The following is an 18,861-nucleotide window of genomic DNA, read 5'->3' as shown; positions in this document are numbered from 1 at the left end:
TTCTCAAGCGATCCTCCTGCCTCAGCCTCCCAGAATGCTTAGGATTACAAGGTGTGAGCCACCGTGCCCTAGCTCCAGGGCTCAAGTGATCCTCCCACCTCAGCCTCCCAAAGTGTGAGGAATACAGGTGAGAGCCATGACATCAACTTTTTCCTTTCTTTGAAAAACTACAGTCCTGCCTTGCTAAATGACTCAGATATATTCTGAGAAATTCTCCTTAGGCTTCTTCATCAATGTGTGAACATTATAGAGTCTACCCAAATGTAGATGATGTAGCCTACTACACACTTAGGCTATATGTATAGCCCATTGTTCCTACTCTATACAGAGTGTTACTGGACTGAATGCCCAGGCAAATGTAACACAATGGTAAGTATTTGTGTATCTAAACATAGAAAAGGTAAGTAAAAATATGATATTATAATCTTATGAGGCCATTTTATGGGACCATGGTTGTATATGAGGGCCATTGTTGAACAAAATTTGATTATGTGTATGACTATAATTGTAATTGGGGGGCCAGGCATGGTGGCTCGCACCTATAATCCCAGCACTTGGGAGGCCGAGGCAGGTGGATTGCCGAGCTCACAGGTTGGAGACCAGCCTGAAGCAGAGCAACATCTTGTCCCTTTTGAGACAGTCTTACTCTGTCTCAAAAAAAAATTATTTTAAAATTTGTAACTGGAGGAATGAGTTGTTCCTTTTTTCCATATTCCACACAAGGGCTGAGGAGAACTAACCACATACACTAACAAGAAATAACCACAAAAGAAAGTATTCCCTCACCTAACAGTATTTCAAACGGGATCTTTGGGCTTTTTGCTCAAGAATAGTTTGAGTACTAGTTAAAATGTAGATATCTGCATATCCCCCCCCATTAGAATCAGACTCTGGGGCTTGGGAATCTGGGAATCTGCATTTTAAATTTGTCATTGATCAAGTCGAATGTTCTCAGGTAACACAGATACAAATCCTACTGATACAGGATTCCCCATTCGAGGCTGGACAAGGGTCCCCTGTTTCCTAGGCCTGGGCAATTTCATGACGGACCACCCTGACATTCACCTTGCCCTGAGCGGAAGGGACTGTGTCCCTTCATTAATGGGTTCATTCTCTTTAAAAAAGTGTTTTTCCACCTACCAAGTGCTGGGCAAATGTTACTCTCAAAACTGTGTATACCCCTAGACAAAGGACCCAGGCAGAGATTTTCCAATTTGGGCCTTTCCCTTTGCCAGAAGCTCTGGTGCTTTTTACTCCTTCTGTATTCCTTTATGTCTAACAAATCCTATCTTACCACTGATCTGTGGTCTGTCGGTTCATTCTTCAAATCTCCGAGACAAAGGAGCTACTGAAGAAATTCTAGTAACCAAGAAAAGAGGACACAATAAAACTGCAAAGCAGAATAGAATATTCCCATCCTCAATATTAATCTGAACTCTGCACTCTCATCCTTCAGTGACTGAAGTCTGCCCATAGAAGATGGGTGTAGATGGCTTTAAACTAGCAGGAAAGGTATCAGCAGCTCAGAGACGGGAGAGGGGGCTGCCGACCAGGATGACGAGGTTGAGAGTATCAAAAAACTGCCACTGGGAGAAATCAGAATTATGTTGCCAATTACCTCTGTTCTCAACTTCAAATTCCTTGTATCATAGGAGAAATGGACGTAGTCTACTCCGGCTAATGTTAAAGCTCTAGAGGTGAAATGTGAAAATACTCTTCAGAGGCAAGTGTTGATCAGTCTTCCCTGAGCAGCTTTGGAAAGTGTTAAGAAAGAAAGAAAATTATACAAATATAATGTGCATTTATAAGAAATACTTTAAAACCTTTATTTTGGTGGCTTATTAAGTTAGCCTTCCAAAGGTGCCACATGTCTTGGTCAGGCCCTGCTTACGTTGGAGATAGAAGCATCAGGAAGGAAAGTCTACCCAGAAACAAGCCCACCCCTGAGTTCTGTATGTTTCAAGGCAAGAATTCATAGGAAGACCCAGATACCACTTATCTGAATATTTAGAAGTTATGAAGCAAATAACATGTTGTTATAGTAAATACATTTTAATCTTTCTTATCTTCCTTCTTCTTACCTTATAAATCTATCACATTCCCTTGGGGATTAGCAACTAGTATGGCTGGCTCAGCCAGTGCTGGTGACACCAAGGACCAAGGGGTACTTATCCACTGCCCCAGCTGACATCATCTTATTCAAGCAATAAAAGTTAAAAATCACCAGTAATGAGACAAAAATCAACATTGTATGCCTCTAGGTATGATGTACTCAGAACAACACAGAAGTACTTCCTGCCTAATTTACATAATCTCATATAGCTAAATAAGTACTAGCCAAATCTAATCACGATGAGACTGCAAACAAACCCAGATTTAGAAAATTCTACAAAGCAACTGGTCTGTACTCTTCAAAAATGATGAAATCATGAACAGGAAAAACTAGACAACTATTCTATATTTAAAGAGACTAAAGTGACATGACAGTTGTATGCAATTTATGATTCTGTGTTGCATCCTGGACAAGAAAGAAAAGGGGAAATCAGAAGGCTTTTTGTTCTATTCAAAGGCCATTGTTAGCCAGGTCTGGTGGCTCACACTTGTAATCTCAGCACTTTGGGAGGCCAAGGTAGGAAGAGTACTTGAGGATAAGAGTATGAGACTAGTTTGGGCAATATAATGACAACTTCATCTGTACAAAAGTAAAAAATTAGCCTCACCAGTAGTCCAAGCTATCCAGGAGGATAGCTTGAGCCCAAGAATTCAAGATTATAGTGACCTATGATCACACCACTGCACTGTAGCCTGGGAGAAAGAGTGAGACCCCCATCTCTGAAAAGAAAAAAAAAAAAGGAAATAATTTTAGAAAAAGGACATTGTGGGCAGTGCCTGTGGCTCAAAGGAGTAGGGCATCAACCCCATATACCAGAGGTGGTGGGTTCAAAACCAGCCCCAGCCAAAACCTGCAAAAATAAAAAATAAAAGAAAGAAATAAAGAAAGAAAAAGGACATTGTTGAAATAATCAGTGAAATTTGAGTAGATTAGATGGTAGTAATGGATTAGTGTTAAATTCTGATTTTGATAGGTGGACTATGGTTATATAGTATGAGAATTCTTATCTTATAAAAAATACACAAAATACTATTTTGGGCATTTTTCTGTAACTTTCAATAAATGTCTCAGGAAGAATAATTACATGTGGTATACATATACATATATGTATGTATACAGAGAGACATTGTTAAAATGTCAACAATGGGGAATTGGGATTCACAGCATCCAGAACTATGAGAAATAAATGTCTATTGCTTATAACCCCCCGAATTAGTAATTTTTCCTTTTTTTTTTTTTCTTGAGACAGAGTCTCACTATATCGCCCTTGGTAGAGTGTCATGGCGTCACAGCTCATAGCAACCTCAAACTCTTGGACTTAAGAGATTCTCTTGCTGGGTGGCGCCTGCGGCTCAGTGAGTAGGGCCCCGGCCCCATATACCAAGAGTGGTGGGTTCAAACCCGGCCCTGGCCGAACTGCAACAAAAAAATAGAATTGCCTAAGCTCAGGAGTTGGAGGTTGCTGTGATCTGTGACACTACGGCACTCTACCAAGGACGATAAAGTGAGACTCTTTCTCTACAAAAAAAAATTAAAAAAAAAAAAGAGATTCTCTTGCCTCAGCCTCCCAAGTAGCTGAGCTGAGCTCTACAAGCACCCACCACAACACCCAGCTATTTTTTGTTGCAGTTGTCATTGTTTTAGCTGGCCCTGGCCAGTTTCAAACCCTCCAGCCTGAGAGTATGTGCTACAGGTGCCAAGCCGAACAAACAAACAAAAAAAAATCTCAATACAAAATTTCAGGAAGATGGAAGGAATAAGTTCAAAAGACCTCTTGTACATGGTGACTATAATTAATAACAATGTATTATATTCTTGAAATTGCTAAGAGTAGAATATACGTGTTCTTGCCACAAAATAACAATTATGTGAGGAAATGCATATATTAATCAGCTCAATTTAGCTATTCCACAATACATACATACTACAAAACAGTGTGTTGAACATGATAAATATATACAATATTCGTTCATTCAAAAAAGAATTTTTTTTTTTGAAACAGAGTCTCACTTTGTCATCCCTGGTAGAGTGCCATATGTCTGAGCTCACAGCAACCTCAGACTCTTGGGTTCAAGTGATTCTCTTGCCTCAGTCTCCCAAGTAGCTGGGACTACAGGCTCCCGCCACAACACCCGGCTATTTTTTTTTTTTTTAAGAGACGGGCTCAGGCTGGTCTCGAACCCATGAAATCAGGCAATCTGCCCACATCAGCCCCCCAGAGTTCTGGGAGTACAGTCATGAGCCACCTTATCCAGCCATCCAAAAAGAAATTTTTTTAAATTATTATTTTGTATTTATTTCTATTTTATTTTATTTATTTATTTTTTGAGACAGAGCCTCAAGTTGTTGTCCTGGGTAGAGTGCTGTGGCATCACAGCTCATAGCGACCTCCAACTCCTGGCCTCAAGCGATTCTCCTGCCTCAGCCTCCCAAGTAGCTGGGACTACAGACACCCGCCACAACACCCGGCTATTTTTTGGTTGCAGCTGTCATTGTTGTTTGGCGGGCCTGGGCTGGATTTGAATCCACCAGCTCAGGTGTATGTGGCTGGCGCCTTAGCTGCTTGAGCCACAGGCGCCGAGCCGCAAAAAGAAATTTTTTAAAATAGCATCTTAAGTTATTTATAAATGTTTTCCTTTGTAATTGGTTTTTGCTTTACATACGCTTGTAGTTATGTATTGATGGATAGTAAATAGGGAGAACTACTTTACAGTTGGATCCTCTTTATAGATATTATTCCACTGGAAATTTTTTTTCTTTTTTAGACAAGTAAAGTGGGTAAAGTGCCATGGCATCATAGCTCACAGCAGTCTCCAACTCGGGCTCAAACAAGCCTCTTGCCTCAGTTTTTCTATTTTTAGTAGAGATGGGGTTCTCACTTTTGATCAGGCTGGCCTCAAACTTGTGAGCTCAAGCAATCCACCCACCTTGGCCTCCCAAAGTGCTAAAATTATAGATGTGAGCCACCACGCCTGGCCAATTAAACATTTTTAACTTGTACCTTTTTTTTTTTTTTTGAGACAGAGTTTCACTATGTCACCCTCGGTAGAGTGCTGTAGCATCACAGCTCACAGCAACCTCAAACTCTTGGGCTTAAGTGATTCTCTTGGACTATAGGCGCCTGCCACAGCGTCCGCCGAGTCAGGTTCAAACCCAACAACTTTGGTGTATATGGCTGGCGCTGTAACCACTGGGTGCCAAGCCAAACCTGTACCTTTTTTTTTTAAGACAGGGTCTTGCCAGTTGGGCATGATGGCTCACTCCTGTAATCAAAGCACTCTGGGAGGTCAAGGCAGATAGATTGCTTGCACTCAGGAGTTCCAGACCAGCCTGAGTGAGAGCAAGACTCTGTCTTTAAAAAAATAGCCTGACCTTGTGGTGGGCACCTGTAATCTCAGCTACTCAGGAGACTGAGGCATGAGGATCCCTTGAGCCCAAGAGTTTGAAGTTGCTGTGAGCTATGACACCACAGCCTTCTACTGAGGACAAGCAAGTTGAGACTCTGTCTCAAAAAATAAAAAAATAAGACAGGATCTTGCTCTGTCAGCTAGGCTGCTGGAGGGTAGTGGTGGGATTCATACCTCACTGCAGCCTCAAACTCTTGGGCTCAAGCAATCCTCCTGCCTCAGCCTCTTGAGTAGTTGGAAATACAGGCACATGCCACTACAGCTTTGTAATTTTTCTTTTCTTGGGCTTAGGCGATTCTTTTGCCTCAGCCTCCCCAGTAGCTGGGACCACAGGCGCCCACCACAACACCCGGCTATTTTTTGTTGCAGTTTGGCTGGGGCTGGGTTTGAACCCGCCACTCCCCGTATATGGGGTCGGCGCCCTGCTCACTGAGCCACAGGCACTGCCCTTTCTTTTCTTTTTTTTTAAGACAGAGTCTCACTCGGTCACCTGGGTAGAGTGCTGAGTCTTAGTCACTGGGTAGAGTGCTGTGTCATCATCATAGCTACAGCAACCTCAAACTCTTGGACTTAAGCAATCTCCTTGCCTCAGCCTCCCAAGTAGCTTGGACTACAGCCACAGTGCCCAGCTAGTTTTTCTATTTTTAGTAGAGACGAGTCTCACTTTTGCTCAGGCTGGTCTCAAACTTGGGAGTTCAAGCAATCTACCGCCTTGGCCTCCCAGAGTGCTAGGATTATGGGTGTGAGCCTCCTCATCCAGCCCCTAATATAAATAATTCTTAAGACTGGGTGCAGTGGCTCACATCTGTAATCCCAGCACATGGGAGGCTGAGATGGGTGGATTGCCTGAGTTCACGGGTTGAAGACCAGCCTGAGCCAGAGAGGGACCCCCATCTCTAAAAACAGCTGGTTGTTGTGGCAGGTGATTATCATCCCAGTTCCTTGGGAGGTTGAGGCAAGAGGATCGTTTGAACCCAAGAGTCTGAGGTTATGTGAGCTAAGAGGCCATCACATTCTCCTGAGGGTGACTAAGTGAAACTCTGTCTCAGAAAAACAAAATAAATAACCCTTAACAAGTGAAGAATCTATGAACTGACCAGGAAGGATAAATCCAAATATTTCTTAAGGTCCATGGGAAGAAAATTTGAGACATAATAGCCTGGAATACTGCTTGAGCACACCTTGAAGACTGACTACATTTGGATGACAAATCCTTTCTTTTTTTTTTTGGTAGAGACAGAGTTTCACTTTATTGCCCTCGGTGCAGTGCCGTGGCGTCACACAGCTCACAGCAACCTCCAACTCCTGGGCTCACGCGATTCTCTTGCCTCAGCCTCCCGAGCAGCTGGGACTACAGGCGCCCGCCACAACGCCCAGCTATTTTTTTGTTGCAGTTTGGCCGGGGCTGGGTTTGAACCCGCCACCCTCGGTATATGGGGCCGGCGCCCTGCTCACTGAGCCACAGGCGCCGCCCAAGGATGACAAATCCTTTTAATAGAGAAATGTCCTGCATTGCAGTATTAGGAACCCCTTCCTCTTTACTTTCTAGTCTGATTTTCTTCATGGCTACCACTTGACCTGTAGTTTTGAGTCTATCCTTACACACAACACCATAGGTACCTTCTCCAATTTTCTCTATTTTGGTATAATGTTCCATACTTAATCAATGGGTATGGAAGATCCCAGCTTGTTATCCTGCTGTGGCCCCAGTAGCAGCTACCACAACAGCATCACTCTTCTCTCAAAGTCCAGGAGCTAGCTTTGAAGCTAAGTGCTCTTTGCTATTTTTTTATTCAAGAATGTTTTGCATTCCATTTGTCAGAGAGAAAGGATTTGATCTTAATTTGTTTTTTGCCTCTTATGTAAAAAAAATTCCGTTGCTCAAATCCTTCTGCACTCCAAAGCAGTGTCCATTTCAAATGTCAACAGTAGCACAACCCCAAAATCTTCATTACATTCAGATACAGTTGCCTATTGTTTTGATGACCCAGCACAAGAAATGAGAGGTAGCATTTCCCTGGGGCCTGGAAGGTGTTGATTACCAAGGCAGATGCTTAGAGTTTCTGGTCAGAGCTGAGTGCCAAGTCCTAAGTGACTGAGGCAATCCTGTGTTGTTTTTAATTTCTGTTTTATAGCCATGCATTCTTTAATAAATGTACTTTTCTGTGTGTTTATGATATCCAGGGTTTTATAAAGGGCAGAGCCAGAGCGAGGTTCCCTCTTGCCTGGGTTAGAGGGAGATATTTTGTGGAAACTTCACCTCCACCGAAGATCATTTAAATGCCTGAGCCCCTCCCTGCGGGGTGGCTGTGCTGGGCTTTCACTGGCTTCTCCTGATCTGTCGTTAACCATGGTGACTCAGACTTGGTCGGGAGGTCATGCGTGGGGAAAAAGGAAAGGGGCTCCTGGATTTCTACATATTAAAAATAACAAATAATCTTTTGAGGACTTATTATGTGCAAAGCATTTATTACATTATCTGATTTTATCCTTAAACCTATGCTGGTCGGTAGTATTATTATCCCAGTTTTACAGATGAAGAAATAGATGCCACAGCCTATCACAGTAGAACCCAGGTGGCGATGCCAGTATAATTTTCAGATCTGAGCCTGCCTCAAAACTGTGCTAAAAGAGAAGGAACCTGGTACTCTGAAAGTATGCATAAGTGTTTATGTTTGACTTTGGAACATATTCCATGACTTTTTTTTTTTGAGCCAGAGTCACGTTTTGTCACCCTCGGTGCAGTGCCGTAGCGTCACAGATCACAGCAACCTCCAGCTCTTGGGCTTAGGTGATTCTCTTGCCTCGGTCTCCCAAGTAGCTGGGACTACAGGTGCCCACTGCAACACCCAGCTATTTTTTTTGTTGCAGTTTGGCATGGGCCATATACCAACCTTGGTATATGGGGCCGGCGCCCTACTCACTGAGCCACAGGCGCCCCCCTCCATGACATATTTTTGTTTGACTAAAATGTGAGCATTCTTTGGCTTGACTAACTACAATTAGCTTTGTTTAAAAATGAAAGTGAAACTACTTTGCATTCCCTTTGTCAGAGAATGTTTGTCAACTTCTAAGTCATCAGGCTGAACCTGAAGCATTACAATCCTCCAGAAAACAAAGACTTACAAAACTCTGATCAGTATGAACTAAGGTACACAATCTTGTTCAGCAGACAAAGGCCATATTACTAGAAATAGGAGGGAAGCCCTAGCTGCCTAAAGCAGGCAGTCCCAGGACAAATCTGGGTAGTTAAACACCACTGTGTCAGATAGTTAATATATGAAAGTCAATTGGGAGGCTGAGGCAGGAGAATCGCCTAAGCCCAGGAGTTGGAGGTTGCTGTGAGCTGTGTGATGCCACGGCACTCTACCGAGGGCAATAAAGTGAAACTCTGTCTCTACAAAAAAAAGAAAGAAAGAAAGAAAGAAAGTCAAAATATTTAAAAGATTCTGTAGGCTCGGCGCCCGTAGCACAGTGGTTACAGCGCCAGCCATATACACCGAGGGTGGTGGGTTCGAACCGGACGCGGGCCAACTAAATAACAATGAGAACTGCAACAAAAAGTAGGGCATTGTGGTGGGCGCCCGTAGTCTCAGCTACTCGGGAAGCTGAAGCAAGAGAATCGCTTAAGCCCAAGAGTTTGAGGTTGCTGTGAGCTGTAACACCACAGCACTCTACTGAGGGCAGCATAGTGAGACTCTGTCTCAAAAAAAAAAAAAAGATAAATAAATAAATAAAAAGATTCTGTAATATTTATGGTTTCGTAGAGGCTAAGACTATAGCAAGTCATTAAGGAAAAGTTGGAAAACTCTGAGGATTGCTAAATGTTAGAGGCCAGTGATGCTTTAAGGGCAGTTGCCATCAATCCTGCTTGCCTTAAAAAAATCTCTTATTGCCACTAAATTGAGGAGGCTATGGGATAAGCAGAAAGAAGCATCTGGCTGGGAGTGTGTTATATGCTAGGAATCCTATCTGAGATTTCAAATTATGAATGTACTTTTTTCTGGAATTATCAAAAGTCTTATTTTGTCAATTCTTGGAGGCTTAAAATACATGACTAATCACAAACTTCATAAATCCTTTTGTGAAAGGATTTGATCAGCTTGAGCAAAAGCAAGACCCTCGTCTCTACTAAAAATAGAAAAATTAGCTGGGCATTGTTTTGGGTGCCTGAGGTCCCAGCTACTTGGGAGGCTGATGCAGGGGTATTGCTTGAACCCAGAAGTCTGAGGTTGCTGTGACCTAGGCTGATGCCACATTCTAGCCTGGACAACAGAGTAAGACTCTGTCTCGAAAAAAATAAAAATACGAATAAATAGGGCGGTGCCTGTGGCTCAGTGAGTAGGGCGCCGGCCCCATATGCCGAGGGTGGCGGGTTCAAACCTCAGCCCCGGCCAATACTGCAACCAAAAAATAGCCGGGCGTTGTGGCGGGCGCCTGTAGTCCCAGCTACTCGGGAGGCTGAGGCAAGAGAATCGCTTAAGCCCAGGAGTTGGAGGTTGCTGTGAGCCGTGTGACGCCATGGGACTCTACCGAGGGCGGTACAGTGAGACTCTGTCTCTACAAAAAAAAAAAAAATACGAATAAATAAATTACAATAACAATGTCTCCCTTTTTAGCATATAGAGAGGACCTAAGAAATGTACCTGAAAGCTCCAAGTTCTTTGGGAGAAATCATGTAAATTATAGCTTTTCCCCTTAGCACATGACAATGAAGCTAATTTCTTCAAGGAAATATGCAAACATAAAGGTGCGATTATATTCATTACAGACAATTTCAAAGGGATGCTCATAATGCTCTTAGTCATTACCAGATTTGTGCGTGGGGTCAGCATTGTGGAGAGTCTGTGCTGAAAGGAGTCATCTGGAAGGCACTTGCTACTGACATCTTAATAATAGCCATCAAATGAGTAAATACACAGGATGACTCCAGGAGCTCTGATGGAGGAGACGTGACAGTACATAAAATACATTTGACATAGAGCAAATAATATCAAAACTGCTAGACTCACACTTGATAACCTCTCTTTTTCTCGAATTCCATATCCACATCCTGGTGGCTGCACTTTAAAAAATATATATACATACACAAAACACATACAAACATCTCAGGTGCCTGAGGTCCCAGGCTACTTGGGCATGGTGGCCCCTAGCATTTTGGGAGACCAAAGTGGGAGAATGCCTTGAGCCCAGGAGTTTGAGACCAGCTTGAGCAACATAGTAAGATGCAGTCTCTACAAAAAATAAAATGAATCAGTCAGGTATGGTGGCGGGGGCCTGTCGTCCCAACTACTTTGGGAGCTGAGGCAGGAGTACACCTTGAGCCCAGAATCTGAGGTTGCAGTGAGCTATGATGACACCACTGCACTCTAGCCTAGACCACAGAGTGAGACCCTGTCTCAAAAAATGAAAATTTAGGGCGGCGCCTGTGGCTCAGCGGGTAGGGTGCCGGTCCCATATGCTGGAGGTGGCGGGTTCAAACCCAGCCCCAGCCAAAAAAAAAAAAAAATGAAAATTTAGGCCGGGCGCGGTGGCTCACGCTTGTAATCCCAGCATTCTGGGAGGCCAACGTGGGTGGATTGCCTGAGCTCATCAGTTTGAGACCAGCCTGAGCAAGAGCAAGACCCCTGTCTCTAAAAATAGCCGGACATTGTGGCAGGCGCCTGTAGTCCCAGCTATTTTGAAGGCTGAGACAAGAGAATTGTTTGAGCCCAAGAGTTTGAGATTACTGTGAGCTGTGACACCACAGCATTCTACCAAGGGCAATAAAATGAGACTCTGTCTCCAAAAAAAATAAAAAATAAAAAAATAAAAACTTAAAAAATTAATAATATTTTAAATATCTGACCATTTATATTCTCCATTGCTGCTGCCCTGGTCCAAGCTACCAACATCCTTGCCTCAGTCATCACATTAACTTCAACAGTCCTCTCTGCTTCAAACCTTGCCTTCCTATAATCTATTCTCCACACAGCCAGACTGATCTTTTAAAAATATAAGTCACAGTATGTCACTACTGTGCTCAAAACCCTCCAATTACCAAAGTCCTTACCCACATGGCCTGCATCATGTTTCTCTGACCTCATTTCTTCTCATTCCATTCTTTCCTTATTCTGCTCCAACATACTGGCTTCCAAGCACACTCCTATCTCAGAGTTTCTGTACTAGCTGTTCCTTCTGCTTTGACATTGACTGATCATCTGCCAGATACTCATGTGGTGTGTTGCCTTATTTCTTTCAGGTCCCTGTTCAGTTGTCTTTTTTTCAGAAAGGCCTTTCCTAACCATTGCATCTAAAATAAAAATGTAATCCCAGCTACTCAGGAGACTGAGGTGGGAAGATCACTTGAGCCCCCCTTTTTTTTTTGAGACAGTCTCACTTTGTTGCCCTGGGTAGAGTGCCATGGCATCATACCTCACAGCAACGTCAAACTCCTGGGCTCAAGTGATCCTCTTGCCTCAGCATTCTTTTTTTTTTTTTTGTAGAGACAGAGTCTCACTTTATGGCCCTCAGTAGAGTGCCGTGGCCTCACACAGCTCACAGCAACCTCCAAGTCCTGGGCTCAAGCGATTCTCTTGCCTCAGCCTCCCGAGTAGCTGGGACTACAGGCGCCCGCCACAACGCCTAGCTATTTTTTGGTTGCAGTTTGGCCGGGGCTGTGTTTGAACCCGCCACCCTCGGTATATGGGGCCGGCGCCCTACCGACTGAGCCACAGGCGCCGCCAACCTCAGCCTTCTAAGTAGCTGGGTCTACAGGCACCCACCACAACAGCCAGCTATTTTTTAGAGACAGGGGTCTCGCTCTTGCTCAGGCTGGTCTTGAACTCCTGAGCTCAGGCGATCCACTGGCCTCAGCCTCTCAGAGTGCTAGGATTACAGGCTTAAGCCATTGACCCCAGCCGCAAAATCCCTATTTAAAAAATAAAATAAAATAAAATAAAATATCCCATCACTCTCTATTCATTATATTTTGCTTTTTATCCATACTATCAATTATTATCACCTAGCAATTATACATTTTTTGTTCATTTGTTTATTTTCTGTCTACCTTCTCTACCACAAACTCGCCCAGAAGAGGGACATTATCTGTTGCAATCACTACTCCAGCATACATACCAGAGTTTGATATGAAATAAATTTAATGAGTAAATGAAGGGAGCATACTATTATAACAGGCACACTGTAATCTCTAATCATTTATTTTAGTTGTTCTATTTTATCAATTTGTGTATAACATTGTACTGCAAAGTAGAGAGGCTTAAAATAATATTTATTTTGGGCGGCGCCTGTGTCTCAGTGAGTAGGACGCCGGCCCCATATGCCGAGGGTGGCGGGTTCGGACCCAGCCCCGGCCAAACTGCAACAGAAAAATAGCCGGGCGTTGTGGCGGGCGCCTGTAGTCCCAGCTGCTCGGGAGGCTGAGGCAAGAGAATCGCGTAAGCCCAAGAGTTAGAGGTTGCTGTGAGCCGTGTGACGCCACGGCACTCTACCCGAGGGCGGTACGGTGAGACTCTGTCTCTACAAAAAATAAAAAAATAATATTTATTTTGCTCATGAATTTGCAATTTGGGGAAGACTCAATTTGGAAGGCTTATCTCTGCTCTATTTAGCATCAGCTGAAGCAGGCCACTGGGGCCTTAGAGCTCCCACATTCAAGATGGTCCGTACACATGATTGGCAGTTTGGAGTTTGCTGTTGGCTAGAAGCTTGATTCCTTTTTACATGGACCTCTTCAGTACTTCTTGTGCTTCCTCACAAAATGGTGGGGCTAGGGTCTAAGACTGAGTGCTCCAAGAGAACAACGCAGAAGTACAGGCTATAGAGTGACTTTCATAGTACTCTCTGGGTCAAGGTAGTCAGAAACATCCCCCAAGGAAGGCGGGAATTTCATCTCCTAATGTGGGACAGTAGAATGGTTCTAGGAGAGCATGTAGAATGGGAAATGTGGGCGGCACCTGTGGCTCAAAGGAGTAGGGCGCTGGCCTCACATGCCGGAGGTGGCGGGTTCAAGCCCAGCCCCGGCCAAAAACTGCAAAAAATAAAAAAGAATGGGAAATGTGGCCATTGTTGAAAAATATAACAATGCTGTGCTAAGTAAATCAATCATTAAGAAACTGTAAAATAGCCGGGGGAGGTGGCACGCCTGTAATCCCAGCACTGTGGGAGGCTGAGGAGGAAGAATTGCTTGAGCTCAGGAGCTGGAGACTTGCCTGAGTGAGAGTGAGACCCCAACTCCTAAAAAATGGAAAAACCCAACCAGGCGCTGCTGGGAGCACCTGTAATCCCAGTGGCTCCCAGAGGCTGAGGCAGCGGGATGCCCACAGCCTGAGTCTGAGGTTGCAGTGAGCTATGATGCCGTTGCACTCTGCTCAGGGCATAGGGTTGGACTCTGTCTCAACAACAACAAAAAGAAACTGTAAAATAATTGTAACAACAAATACATTCGTATGTATGAAACTGTATTACATAATAACTTGGGCTCATATTAAAAAGTCATATTTAAGGGTTTTTTTTTTTTGAGACAGAGTCTTACTATGTCACCCTGGGTAGAGTGCTGTAGTATCACAGCTCACAGCAACCTCAAATTCTTGGGCTTAAGCAATTCTCTTGCCTCAGTCCCAGGTAGCTGGGACTATAGGCGCCCGCTACAATGCCTGGCTATTTTTTTGTTGTGGTTGTCATTGTTGTTTTTAGCAGGTCCGGGTGCCACTTTGGAAGCCTCCTGCCTCAGTGCATGTGGCCAGGGCCCCACCCACTGAGCCACGGGCGCCACCCATATTTAAGAGTTTTCACCAACCTAATACTATTGTAAAAAAATAAAAATTTAGATATTATGCTCAGGAAAAATATCCGATTTCTCTCTGGGCTTTACTGCTGGTACTGCCTCCTATGGTTCTTTTCCAGCTTCTCTAACCACTTCTTCGACAGAGATTTCAACCAAAACTGATTTTTTTTTTTTTTTTTTAAGACAGAGGCTCACTCTGTCACTGTGGGTAGAGTGCCATGACATCATACCTCACAGCAACCTCAAACTCCTTTGCTCAAGCAATCCTCTTGCCTCAGCCTCCCAAGTAGCTGGGACTACAGGCACCCACCACAACGCCCAGCTAGATTTTCTATTTTTGGTAGAGACAGGGTCTTGCTCTTGCTCAGGCTTGTCTTGAACACCTGAGCTCAAGCAATCCACCAACCTCAGCCTTTCAGAGTGCTAGGATTACATGCAGGAGCCACCATGCCTGGCTTCTGAGGATTGAATTCTTTTTTTATTTTTTGGAGATAGAGCCTCAAGCTGTTGCCCTAGGTAGAGTGCTGAAGTGTCACAGCTCACAGCAACCTCCAACTCTTGGTCTTAAGAGATTCTCTTGCCTCGGCCTCCCGAGTAGCTACGACTACAGGTGTCCGCCACAAGGCCTGGCTATTTTTTGGTCGTAGTTGTCATTGTTGTTTGGCAGGCCCAGGCTGGATTCGAACCTGCCAGCTCTGGTGTATGTGGCTGGTGCCTTAGCTGCTTGAGCTACAGGTGCTGAGTGTGAGGACTGAATTTGAATTCTTATTCTTTTCTTTCCCATACTGTTAATTATATTAAATAAAACTGAAAATATCAATAAAAAAGTCAATAAATGCATTCGAGCCACATATCCCAAATGATCTAATTCTTAACTGATTTCTTTTTCAAATATTCTTCCTTCTGTGAAGTTAGATTGGCATGGATTAAAATCCTGGCCTTTTTACAAGTGCTACCTGAGCAAACTTTGTGAATTACTTGATTGTAATTTTTGTCAATTTTCCCATTGGCTTATTGGTCTTTCACACTATTAGTTTTTAAGTGTTCTTTATGTATTAAAAGCATTAACTTTTTCCCCCCCGGGTAGTTGTTCATTCTAATTTTATTTGAGGTATTTTTTGACAAATGTTTAGGGTGGATTACAGGTAGTTTGGTCTTGCTTGCAGTACCACTACTCACCAGAAGGTGGCGGGTGGCTAGAAAGCTGCTGGAAGATGATGAAGCTGGCTTTCTAAAGGCTGGAGGAAAATAGGGAAACGAACAAATGACCTGCTTCTCTCCATCCTAGTGTATCTGAACAAGGGTGCAGCTCCTGACTCTAAAATAGCAAAGGGGAAGAGGAGACAGGTGAAAACCTACAGGAGAAAGTCTGAGAGAAGCTTGCTGGGATTCTTTATTTCCAGTAATGGAGGGGCCGGGGCAGGTCAGTTTCAGCGTATATACGTGTACGTGTGCGTTTTGGGAAATTGGGGGGGGGCATATCTCAGAGAAAGAAGGTCGTTAACCACGGAGTCATTAGATACCATTAAGCAACTTCACAATTCAAGTTAAGTCACAATTTTTGTTATCCTAAAAACAGAAGTAAGCCCAAGACTTTGTAAATTCTACATAGGTCGTATTCACATGCACTTCTAATTTGGCTCCAAAATATGGGACCCTCTATATACATGCTATAACTTCCTTTTGTATTTTATCTTCTATAAATAGGACAGGACACACAAAGGACATTCTCCCTTCGGTTATGAAATTGATTGCACCTCCTAGCCCCACTGTCTCTTAAATTTTGCCCATCTCTTTAACCCATTTTTACCTGCTGCCAGGTATAAACAAGGGGCTGAATCAATTCTGGGATGGCTTCAAGTTTGAAATCAACAAACAGAAAGACTCTAGATCATTTTTTTGTTTGTTTGTTTTTGAGACAGAGTCTCACTTTGTCACCCTGGGTAGAGTGCCATGGCTTCATACCTCATAGCAACCTCAAACTCATGATCTTAAGCAATCCTTTTGCCTCAGCCTCCCAAGTAGCTGGACTACAGGTACCCACTACAACACCCAGCCCTGTTTAGAGACCAGGTCTAGCTCTCACTCAGGCTGGTCTCAAACTCCAGAGCTCAGGCAAATCTACCTGCCTTGGCCTCCCAGAGTGCTAGGATTACAGGTGTGAGCCACAACACTATCCTCCAGATCATTTTAGCCCCCAGGTCAGGGGAAGCACCACAGGGGAGAAATGGCACGCAATCTTCATTAGCACCCTCCATCATTGATATAGACAATTGGTATTTCCTCAATTTCTTTAAAGTGCTATAATAGGCACTTTGAAGCCCTGTTCCCTCACCCTAACTCCCCTCCTAGAAAGATGTCCTATGCCCCTGTTATGTGGGAATCCTAAAGCCATTCCTGGTTGGTTATCTGTAGTGATCCACAACATTTGGCTTCCTGGGTTGATGGTTACAGCCTTTCTTTCTGTTTTGTTGTTGTTGTTATTGTTTGTTTGTTTTGTTTTTTGACACAGAATCTCACTTTGTCACCCCTGGTAGATGTCATGGCATCTTAGCTCACAGCAACCTCAAACTCTTGGGCTTCAGTAATTCTCTTGCCTCAGCCTGCCAAGTAGCTGGGACTATATGCATCCGCCACAATGCCCAGCTATTTTTATTTTATTTTTTTAATTTAATTTTTATTTATTTTATTTTATTTTATTTTGAGACAGGGCCTCAACCTGTCACCCTGGGTGGAGTGCTGTAGCATCACAGCTCACAGCAACCTCCAACTCATGGGCTTAAGCAATTCTCTTGCCTCAGCCTCCCAAGTAGCTGGGACTGCAGGCGCCCACCACAACGCCTGGTTATTTTTTGGTTGTAGTTGTCATTGTTGTTTGGCTGGCCTGGACTGGATTCAAACCTGCCAGCTCTGGTGTATGTGGCTGGCAGCTTAGCCACTTGAGCTACAGGCGCCGAGCCTTAATTTTTAATTTGTATTATTTTTGAGACAAAGTCTCGCTTCGTCACCCTCAGTAGAGTACTGTGGTGGTCACAGTTCACAGCAACCTCCAACTCTTGGGTTCAAGCAATTCTCTTGCCTCAGCCTCCCAAGTACCTGGGACTATAGGCACCCACCACAGCATCCAACTACTTTTAGTGATGAGGTCTCACTCTGGCTCAGGCTGGTCTTGAACGTGTAAATTCAGGCAATCCACCCACCTCGGCCTCCCAGAGTGCTAAGATTACAGGTGTGAACCATTGCACCCGGCTATTTTTAGAGATGGGGTCTCACTCTAGCTGAGGCTGATCTCCAACTCATGAGTTCAGGGGAACTGCCTGCCTTGGCTCCCAGAATGCTGGGATTAAAGGCGTGAGCCACCAGGCCCGGCCTAAAGATGGTTCCCGTCTTATCTTCAGTTTTTGAGAAGGTGCAATTAAGATGCTTTGAACTTTGCCCAACTTTTTGTCTCACACCACCAGAGGAGTTGCAATGTTTACATTGGAATAACAGGTTCTGATCAGCATTAGTATGGACATAAGTTGGTATAGTTTTAACTTCCTTTATAAACTGGAATGTTTGCCTTTAGTTCACCATGTGTACTTTCTTTGGTCATTTATTACAAAGTAATGATTAAGCCATGGTATCATTCCCATAATAAATGAAGTAAAGGCCTAGGCAAGAAAACTTACAGAATGGCTCTTCACTTTAAAACTATCCAATTTAAAATAAATAAATAAATAAATCTACCCAATTTAGAATAATTTTTTATCCACCAAAAGTATAAAATTAATATGACTTCCTAGATGAGACTTCTTAAATTTTTCTGTCACCATTACTTATACATTTGTTAAAGATTATAAAACACTGGATGGAGTTGAAACACATTCTTCTTAGTAAAGTATCATAAAAATGGAAAAACAGGCCATGCACAGTACCTCATGCCTGTAATCCTAGCACTTTTGGAGGTGGAGGTAGGTGGATCGCCTGAGTTCAAGAGTTTGAGACCAGTCTGAGCAAGAGTGAGAGTCCCATCTCTAAACATAGCCAGGTGTAGTAGTGGGAGCCTATAGTCTCCACTGAGGCAAGAGGATAGCTTGAGTCCAAGAGTTTGAAGTTGCTATGAGCTCTGACACCACACTGTACTCTAGCCTGAGCAACAAAGTGAGACTCTGTCTCAAAGAAAAAAAAAAGAATGGAAAAACAAGTATACAATGTACTCAATACTAACATGAAGCCAGTAGAAGCCCACATAAGGGGAAAACTCAATTCAATTCAAGCAGGGGGTAGTGAGTAGCTGGGAGAGGAGGGAGGGAGGAGGACTGGTGTGCTCCCACTTAATGGACACAACGCAAGCATATATGGCACGCCTCCTGGGTGGGGGACTCTACCTAACAAATGCAAACATTGTAACCTAATTGCTTGTATACTCACATTAATATGAAATAAAAAATAATTCATGAAAATAGAATTTTAAAAGAGAATTATAAAACAAGTCCTCTTTCCTAGAACAAAGTAAGTTTTTTCTCTACAATAGGATAAATATGCTTTTCTTTTTTACCAGAATCTTCTCAGGG

At 43.5% G+C, this 18,861-nt stretch overlaps 1 pseudogene; it reads right to left on the bottom strand.

Annotated features, from left to right (window-relative positions):
- Nucleotides 1–1,523: 1,523 nt before the first annotated feature.
- LOC128585433 (cyclin-dependent kinase 1-like) lies at nucleotides 1,524–7,177 on the bottom strand (annotated as a pseudogene).
- Nucleotides 7,178–18,861: the final 11,684 nt, after the last annotated feature.

This window comes from Nycticebus coucang, chromosome 5 (genome assembly GCF_027406575.1).
Source record: "Nycticebus coucang isolate mNycCou1 chromosome 5, mNycCou1.pri, whole genome shotgun sequence".
NCBI lineage: Eukaryota > Metazoa > Chordata > Mammalia > Primates > Lorisidae > Nycticebus > Nycticebus coucang.
Note: the sequence above shows the minus strand (reverse complement) of the source record. Positions and strands in the feature narration are given on the sequence as shown.